This window comes from Ooceraea biroi, chromosome 11, assembly GCF_003672135.1.
Source record: "Ooceraea biroi isolate clonal line C1 chromosome 11, Obir_v5.4, whole genome shotgun sequence".
Classification (NCBI taxonomy): Eukaryota; Metazoa; Arthropoda; class Insecta; order Hymenoptera; family Formicidae; genus Ooceraea; species Ooceraea biroi.
Genome location: NC_039516.1, coordinates 423,972 through 434,358, shown reverse-complemented (window position 1 = coordinate 434,358; position 10,387 = coordinate 423,972). Strand labels below are relative to the sequence as shown.

Sequence of the window (10,387 nt, the reverse complement as noted above, 5' to 3'; positions counted from 1 at the left end):
ACTACAAATTATTTTGGTAGAATGCTAATGAAATCTAACAAGATTTGATAACAGAATTAGATCTCAGCATTGACAGCAACAATCAAGTAGGATCTGCCGTTTATATATAGAATATAAAGAGTAAGTATACAATATGCAAAAGATTTAATCATTTTTTGCGCGTTTTCGCTTTTTAGGTGCATAATATATGCAATATAATTCAGTTATCATAAAATCTCCAAGTTTGTTCAGCGCCATTATAATGGCGTTATCGGCTTTCTAAAAATTAAATCATGACGTAATTCAAAAATGTAAAAACACGAAAATGTATTTGAAGTTTAAATAATAATACCAGAGCGCTGTAAAAAAAGACTAAGGGGTATATTCTGTAAAAATGCTCTGTAACGCTGTATCTCTATATGCTACATAGCACTGTAAAGCAAAAGAGAAAGAGCGACGAGCGAAAAAAAGAAAAAGCTAAAAAGCTAAAGAGTTATTAAGTTTATAGAGCAAACTTTTTCTTACAGAATAAAGGGCTAAACCTTTTGCATATACCTAATACAACAAATCCCGTTCGGTTTCTGTGCCAATCTATTATGCCGCAAGCTCTGTTGGCAAAATGCAGACTTAGATAATGCTAGATTTTTGCTGGATAATACTTTCGAGATATAAAAACCTCTAAAAAAACCTTACAAAGGTAAAAAAATACGCCAAGTACATAAAAAAACAAAACTAAATATGATGAAATCCATAGTTAACTAGCCAAGTACCTAGAAGCAATTCAGTTTGAGGATTTGTAATTTGAAATAATACTTGGCGTGCCCGGGTCACATTAAAACGTACGTCTTACCTATAATTTGTATAAATCTCTATGTGTAAATCTCTATATGTGTAAATTATTTGTATTGAGTGAGTAATGAAAAGGGATATTTATAATCACTTCGCTAATGTGCAAAACTGTAAACGTATTTGTTTTAATATTATAAAATACAAAGATTTACGAGTCATTAGTGAAAATACTCAAGGCAGTACAAATTTAGAAAAATACATGTTCAATGCGACCCGGGCACGCCAAGTATTATTTCAAATTACAAATCCTCAAACTGAATTGCTTCTATGTTTGTATTCTCTACGCATGCTGATGGAACTCTTATATGTGTGAACCATACACATGTTTATATATTATTTCCACTTCTTGTGTCATATCAGATTGTCCTTGGCCGTGGTAAGATGATCTATTCACGATGATAGTGTAGTGATATGTTTTAGAATAAAGAGCTGTTAACGGTAATAACTAGTGATTGTACGAATTTCTTTATACTTTATACATTATAAAATCCGTACACTTCAAAATGCCGGTAAGTCATCAGAAATAGTTAATATATATTTATTCTCATTTATTCATTCTCAAAGATAAAACAAGATATAGTGATAAAGAGCAAACAATGTACGTTAGAGACCGGAAGGACGTAGAAGAGCACAATGTTTTGATATGAAAAATAAATGGTATTTTATTTATTTGTCGCGAATTGTTATCATATATTGTGCTTAAATTTGCCTCGCTATCAGATGTGACATGCAAAATGAATAAACTTTTGCAAATCTTGTAAAACGATTTTAACATTATTAATAATACGATTTATTATTGAAAAAGAAAACTTAGAGAAAGAAAATAACGTTTTTTTATGTATGTACACGATATTTTATAATCATTTAATTTTTTCGGATGACGAAACGTTGTTACAGATATTTGAAAGAAAATTTCGCATCCCATTCCTACAACTATTTATAAGTTGTATAATGTTCACTACTGTGATACCATGTATACAAGCGGAACATCGGTCTATCGAAATTAAAACACATAAAGAACTTGGTTATCGTTTACCAAAAGATGTACAGCCATGGCACTATAATATCAACATAGAATTTTCTAAATTGTTGGACACTTTACGTGGCGAATGCGAAATTGATATTGAAATTTTCAAAGCAACGTCAAATATAAGATTACACAGTCCCGAACCGAAAAGACAGCTGATTGATTATAATATAATAAAATTGATTATGAAGAATGATAACGCACATAAACCTATAACTGACGAATATACTCCACAGACTTTCGGATACTCCAGGGAGTAGAACATTCTAAACCTCTATTTCAATCAGCAGCTATCTCCTGGAAATTACTCCCTGTCCATCTCATATGAGACAAATATCAGTACTGGCATAAAAGAAGGTTATTTTATTAAACATTTATTCGAAGCTGGAGCAAAACGACCGTGAGTTAACATTATAAGTACTCATCTTATTAAAATATAATACCTTAATATTCATTAATGTAAAGTACGCATTAATATACAATAACAATTATTACGTTATTACACGTGTTATAGAGTAATGACTAATTTTGAGAGCCTATCTAATGTTTGAAATAACATTAATATGTTAAACATTAGACACAGTTCCACAAAATCATTTATCTGTAATAACACGTTTCAAAACATTATTTGGACAATGTAAATTATATTAGAAATGTCCTTAAAATAGGAATACATTATTGGCAATAAATATTCAATCTACTGAAGCTCGACAATTGTTTCCGTGTTGGGACGAGCCGGAATTTAAAGCAACATTTCGAATGAGATTCAGACATCCTCACGGATATAAGATCTGGCCAGATACGTATGCATCCAAAACACATGCACACGATGATTATATACAAAACTGGATCTGGACAACTTTTGTCACTGGAAATCCTATATCTACTTACCAAATGATATTTGTGATAACTGATTTAAAGCTTCTACCTCTCACTTATTCATATGTATCATATGATATATCCAATACCGATGAACCAGCAAATGTATTTAGTATGATATCGGGTAGACCTAACATGGGAAAATATATGGAATTTGCAGGAAACGTGACTCTTAAGCTTCAAAACTATGTGGTACAGGAAAATTCCTAAAAGAGTCACGTTTATAAATCAATATGCACTTCCGACTATTCCATTTGATGTCATCGGGAAACAGAAGCTCATAATTTATAAGTATGTGGATGATAAGAAGATCTTTATTATTTTTGTATTTTAATAATAAAAATTTATTAACATTTCTAGAATGAGAAAAAATATATAAATTACAATTGTACCACAGTACGACATGAATTATAAAATACGTGGGCATTTTCATTTCTCATTGCTGATAAACTTTTATATTCAAAGACCATTTGACTTTTTATATAACATTACTAAATTCTAATACGTTCATATAATTCATACATATTTATATAGTAATATATAATCTATAATACATAATAATATATTAAATATTATATTATAGAGAATCACTTCTTTTTTATTATTGAAGAAACGGATAGCAATGCTCAGAAAAGAGAAATTGCACGCATAGTAGCGCGTGCAATGATACATCAGGTGATAGATAATGCAATCTCACCGTCGTGGTGGTCACACCTATGGTTGACTGAAGGTCTTGCTGCTCTTCTTCATATGGAAATTCTAAATGAGGTTCTTCTTCATTATTAACGCAAACTTCAATAATATAATACTATTGTATATTATGAAATATATAATAGAAGAAGTTATTCTTACGACCAGATGATTTTTCACTATTAATACACGGAGCCGTTACGACAGTCTTAGGCACCCCTACGCTGGAATTCACTCGCGCCCTAGCGCAAAACTGCAAACAAAAATAAAAAATTCCTGCTTTTAGCGCTACGCAGAATCCCGATGAGGACGTAGCAGGATAATGGTTCCGCTTTTTTCATATTTTTAAATCTTTATATATTTTTAAGCGATTCTCATTTGGTGTGTGCCACCTCCACCAATGGCATCGTGGGCTATCGGCCTAAACCTTGTATCATTGCGTACGTGTGCGCCCCGCGAAAAAAATTTTGCGTTTCTCCAAATTTTGCGCCCCCCCCCCCCCCAAATCTTGCGCCCTACGCTAGAGCATAATACAAATATTTTTTCGGTTCATTCATTCAGACAAATAAAGTTTCTCTTTTATAGATTTTTTCGGAATGGCGATTGCGGGATTTGTTTGTGGTTCAAGTTCAGCAAGACTGTTTTCGTCTTGACACAAATTTCATGGAGCCTCTTTCATATGAAGTCCAGACATCATCCGAGATTAAATCACTTTTCTCTTTTCCACTTTATGTCAAAGGTAAGTCAGAATAAGAATAAGAAAACGGTAATCTGTAATTATTTAATTCCAATTAATATAGAGAAAGCGATAAGTTATTTGTAACCAAAGTTTACTGTATCGTACATTACATGCCTTATGCCTTATGTAATTGGTTTGCAAAATATGAGAACAAATCGAAGGGGAAAATGCAATATATATAAAAGATGTATATTATATGTATAATAAACACTCTCTTTATCGACCAACACTGGCTCAATATAATATATTTAACAGCACAGTCTCATGCTCTTATATTTATTATTTTGAATAGATTATATATTTCTTAAAAAAGATTAATTCATCTAAGAGAGATTAATATATAAAACAATATACATGACAATGTATTTTAAATGTACTTCTTTTTATTTACTTCTCTTCTTTACATATACACTTACAGCACCTGTCATATTCCGCATGGTACGACATATTATGGGCAACATGTTTCAAGAGATTATTCAGGAATTTTTGACTACGTAGTGAGTAACATTCTGAAATACAGTATTAAGATAACGTAGTTTGCGACAAAATAAATACAATAATACGGTATAGTTTTCGTGTGACTGTGATGTCTCATTATTATTTGAGTACGAACAATGTAAGCTGCAATATCAAATATAAAATTTCATACAAAATAACGTTTTTTATGGCTACATTTAAGTTGGTTTTACTCTTATATGCAATTACAAATTATTTTTCCTTGTTATATAGAATGATTGAATATATTAGAGTGTGTAATGAAAATTATATTTGTAACTTTTACTATAACTGATGAGTGTAACTTTATATATAACTTATAGTTTTAATTATCTGAAACTATACATTTATACATTTAGCTACTATGAATCTCTGAATCCTACTTATTTATGGGATATGATGCAAATTCACATGTCATGTGGAATATTGGACATACTCCGTAATCCAGAATTATGTAACTATACCATAAAAGATATAATGGAGACCTGGATAACAACAAATAATTATCCTATTGTACATGTTCATCGAAATGCAAGCAAGCTGTTCATACTTCATTCTGAAGTATGTAAACTTCTTAGTTTACAACGATAATGAAGGCAAAGCGCTACGTCACTGTGTACCTATCACTTTCACTACATGGGAAGAGTTAGATTTCAATAACACAGTCCCTCATGATTGGATAACTCCAAAGAATAGCAATGGAATATCTGTCCAACTTACTGATAATAATGGGTGGATCATACTAAACTTACAACAAACGGGTGCGTTAAATTGATATACAGATTATTTATTTTATATCCTATTTACAGTTTTATATGATTTCAATATTCACACAAATGATGTAGATTACATCATGCATAGTTATTTTTTTAACTATGAATCGCATTGACGGCATCATTTAATATTATTTATTATGCAATAAGATACTATCGTGTAAGGTACGATAACAGGAGCTTGGAATTAATTACAGACTATCTACTGTATGAAAAATATGAGAAGATTCATGTTCTTAACCGCGCTCAACTCATTGATGATACATATTATTTCTTGATGAGAGGAAAAGCTTCATACAGCCAGTTTGTGAAACTCACAGAGTATTTAAGTCGAGAGAGGGATTACGTTGCATGGTATCCTATGTTCCAAATTTTTATAGATCTATCGTATTTCTTACCATTTGAAGACAGCGCATTTCTAAAGGTTAGATAGACATAAATTAAGCAAAAGTTGTTAAGGAGTATGTTATATGTTGCATAGTGTAAAAAATGTCATTATAGTATTTGGATTTGACATAAACAACTAATACCAAAAGAATATTGAAATGTATACAGTAAAAATAAAAATAACAATGCAGAAAATGTGGTAAGATTACCGTTTTATATATTACATACATATGTAATATGTAATGTATAATGTAATATGTAACACATGTTTATTGATAAGACATGTCGCAAAATTATAAATGATGTAGGATGTATGTGTTACAAATGCAAGCGCGTATGCTGTATGGCATGTTCAATTCAATTAAACAAATTAAACAATTTTGGAGATATATATTGTTTATTGCAATATTAAAGGATTAATAACTTTTCATATTTACTTTATAAACAACAAAACATTTATATGATGGTCACATAATTTTTAATAACTTTTATAGTTTGATATGTGCTTTATCTTGAAACATTTGCTCTCTACATTATCATACAAGGAAAAAGTCAATGAAGATGATCTCACTAAATGGTTGCGCCAAGAAGCTGTAAAATGGGCATGTATCTTTGGTGATACACACTGTCAGCAAATTGCTACTGATAGATTGAAGGAACACCTAGAAGATCCTACAAATCCCAAGTAATTTCTGCAATTACATTCTTTCTGTGGTGATATTTGTACAATACATGAAGGTCGAGAAAGTAGTAGTCGGAAATGCAGAATTTTTGCTTTTCGAGAAAAGCACTTAATTGCTTGTTAAATCGCGTTTGTAATAAGCTTGTGCAAACTTGTCTACCTACAGATTATTACTAATGGCAGTTACATTAAATTTTGTTTCTATTATTATATATTATTACGTATTAGTATATAAAATTTAAAAATAGTACAATATAACTTATTATCAGGACAAACTAAATGGGATACCTAAATATACTCATTGGTTTTCGCTCTCAATCTGCTTTAAAATACATTACAATGTTTAGTTTTTCATTGAGTCAGAATGATTTTTTTAATTAAATGTACGCACTGCTATCTTGTAGGCATTACTATTATATATGCAGTTGTACTATCCTTTCTTTCGTAGTAGTTTGTCAAGAGACTTTTTAATTTTGCAAATTCTGTTAATAATTCATTGTACCGTTTATGATAATAAGAATCAGCTTTGTCGATTTTAATTTATTTCACTTATCTACTTGATAATAAGAACTTTGTTATTGAAGTTTATTTATTTTTTGGATGTTATAGACTTTCGCTGGAATGGAGAGAATGGACGTACTGTAAAGGTGCGATAAAAGCGAATGAAAGTGTTTTGCTGAAATTGAAAGAATTATTAAACATAAAGCATTCTAAAATTTTTAATTATATTTCATGCGCTGAAATACCCCATTGTATAATCGACATTTTCTATTCTGCATCTCTTAAAGAGAAAGACAGATATCCCACTCTTTTCTCTTATGCCATCTTTGTAGATTATGCAGTGAAACATATAAACGGCACCATAGAAATTATGAAAGAGCACAAGTAATAAACTTGTTTTTATAAATTTCTGTTTCAAAATTATGGCAAGTTTCTTTAGCAGTTTAGTTTAATTATAACTCTATTAATTCGTTTCCTTTTGCAGTGCTTCACTTTCTGATAAAATCAAATTATTAGTTGTTATTATAAATCACTTATATTCTGAAGTAGAAGTTCAACAGGTAATTTTTATGACGGTATTCTTATGTTTAAATTTGCTGACACTTTGATATGATTGCTTTGTTATTAGCTTTATTTATTGAGGTAGAAACACAAAGAATGCAGGTTTGCAACCAGCGCCGATCAGCACTGATCGGTATTAAGAATACGTACGTTTTATCATATGAGACCGTACATAATAAAAACAGATTAGGACTTGTCCGAATGTATTGTATTCTTAAGGGGGTACGCCACCTTGACAGCCTCAAAAAATGGGTAAAATTTGATATTTCTCAGAGACTAAATAAATAGAATCAAATAACTGTTTTTGGGGATTAATAACTGTTTTAAACTTTTATTAAACACGTCACTCTGATACAAATATAATAATAATAATGAGATATTTATTACGATTACTGAGCGTGCAGCGCGTGGCACAGTCCGCTTGCCACCAGCACCAAATGGACATGAAACGTAAAAAATAGATCCGGTTTTGTGAATTTTGTTTAAAAGTAGATTGTCTTCAGCGTAGCCGTTTTTAAAATTTTTGTTTTAAAAAAAATGGCGATACTTTGAAAATTGAGCATTAGTTTTTTTCTATATCAAAAGTGACTTTACACTTTCTTAAAATTGTTGTAAATAAACATATCAAAAATTGGCTACGATACGCGAAAGAGAATATTGTTGTCTATGATTCCTCAAAAGTTCAAGTCAATCGAATGAACAGCGCCAAAGTTCTGTTGGTGGCAAGGTCAAAAAATGTGATTTCGAGAAAAACGCGTTTAAAGTTTCAAATAAAGTTATGGATAAATAAAACTAATTTTTTTTAAATTTACTTTTAGTCAGCTATTCCTGGGCCATAAAGGGATCCTTGATGATAATATAATTTTCATATTGATTTCAAGCCATAAAGCATAAAAGAATTAATTCGGGCAACGAGAAACAGGCTCTTCCGCTACACGGCTTTCTACCTGCGCGGATGCGCGACTCTTCAAAGTGCTGTAACTTTAAATACTTCGTATTTTGAAAAATCCTTTTGGCCTAACATTTCAGACACTTCAAACATTAAAATAAAGCAAAAAATTTTCCTTTTTTTGAACCTGTCAAGGTAGCGTACTCCCTTAATACCGATCGGTATCGATCGGCGCTGGCTGATAACCTGCTTTCTTTGTGTTTCTACCCGTAATACATATATTATACATATACACGCATCGCAGAAATAATATCTAACAATAAGTATAGTTGTACTAAAAATAGTAGTTATGACACAATTGTATTTAGCTGTATTACAACATTTGTTCCATATTTATAGTTTACATTTGTTACTTGTTATTGCTATATTTTTATAATTTTTATTTACATGATGTTACAATCTGTTTAGATAAGCAATCTTCTGGGTTGTAAATTAAAGGGAACAAAACTTTGTGGAACTCTTAATGGTGTTATCAACAGACGTTTGCGTCAAATCGCGTACCAAAAATCCAGGCTTCTTCAGATACATCTATATAGACATCTATAATAGATCTAATTGTAAGTGATTAAATGTGTCAATGAGAGATAAAGCCATGTGTTTATGCAGTTATATTATAAATATTTTAGCACGTATTTCCTTGATGTATACTTCAATTTGATGGTGTTTAACAAATTTATTTATTAGAAAGTTTCAATGTGTGTAATTTTGAACGTTAAATTTATATTTATAATACATTCTTCTAGGTAGTTTCACTAATGTTTAGTATTAATAATGTTATTGTTATTATATTATGTCTGTTATATCTCATCTTACGTTTGTTTTTTCTAATTGTACATTTATACCGCACATTTTGTTCCTTTTATGTACAGTGTTCTAATAAAGTGAGTCACTAAAATAATTATATAATGGTATTCGAGCAAACACAATTTTGATTTAAAGAAAAGACCCAATCCCGCGATTAATCGGCCTCGCTGTTGCCGCTGACTCGGTGATTTCTGAAAAGCAGTGGAAGATTAGGATGATCCAAGAATCATTCTCGTTTAGCGAGAAACAGCTTATTTTATTGAATATTTAGCAGACAGGTATTGCTAACGATGATGAAATTTTGCACGTGACAAAATATTATACTTTGACGTCGCAATAATTGACCGCATTTTAGAATTTGCAATGCACGACAGAGCCGACGATATTTGCGACGTCGCGAAACCATAGAAGATAAATCGACGTCTGTTGAACAATCACTCTGTTCACTGCAACGATTATCCAATTACCGATTTAAAAATTTATTAAAATAAATTAACGATTATAACTTTAAAGCTCGTGTCACACAACGCATTGCGAACACGGATCGGATTGAGATTGCGGATCGCAATTCAGCCAATCAAGATGAGGCAGCTCTTTATCTTGATTGGCTGAATTTGCACTTTAGCACTTTTGAATCATTTATTAATTACCATTCGGTACCTTTAGCACGTACTATGTTTGTATACTGTCCGTCAATTGTACTTTCACTTTGATGAAAAATTCCACTAATAATTTTATATATATTCGCACCAATAGAGATCTTTTCCGTAGGTACAGCTTTAAGTTTTAAATTCGTTAGTTTAATAATTTTTGTATCAGTAATTTTAAATAACAATAACTTAATCTATTACCTTTTTCTAAACTTTCCTAATTACAATTTCTTTCAGAGAGTGACTATTTATCACTTGATATAAGGACCTTAAAACTTTAGGTCGAAACGTCCTGAGATTGTTACATCTGTATTTGCCAATCTGGTCAATAATAAACGGAGATTATATTGAAGCTACTGGTGCTTGGTGGACTTTTTCCTAAATTTTTTTTAAACATAATTTGTAAAAATTTTTTCAAAAAT

At 30.8% G+C, this 10,387-nt stretch overlaps 1 non-coding gene across 1 annotated transcript; it reads left to right on the top strand.

The window, feature by feature from the left end:
- Window positions 1-6,352: 6,352 nt before the first annotated feature.
- Window positions 6,353-7,604, top strand: LOC105281502. The gene is made up of 2 exons (XR_003407270.1): window positions 6,353-6,503; window positions 7,110-7,604. It is a non-coding gene; the product is annotated as an uncharacterized LOC105281502 (transcript).
- Window positions 7,605-10,387: the final 2,783 nt, after the last annotated feature.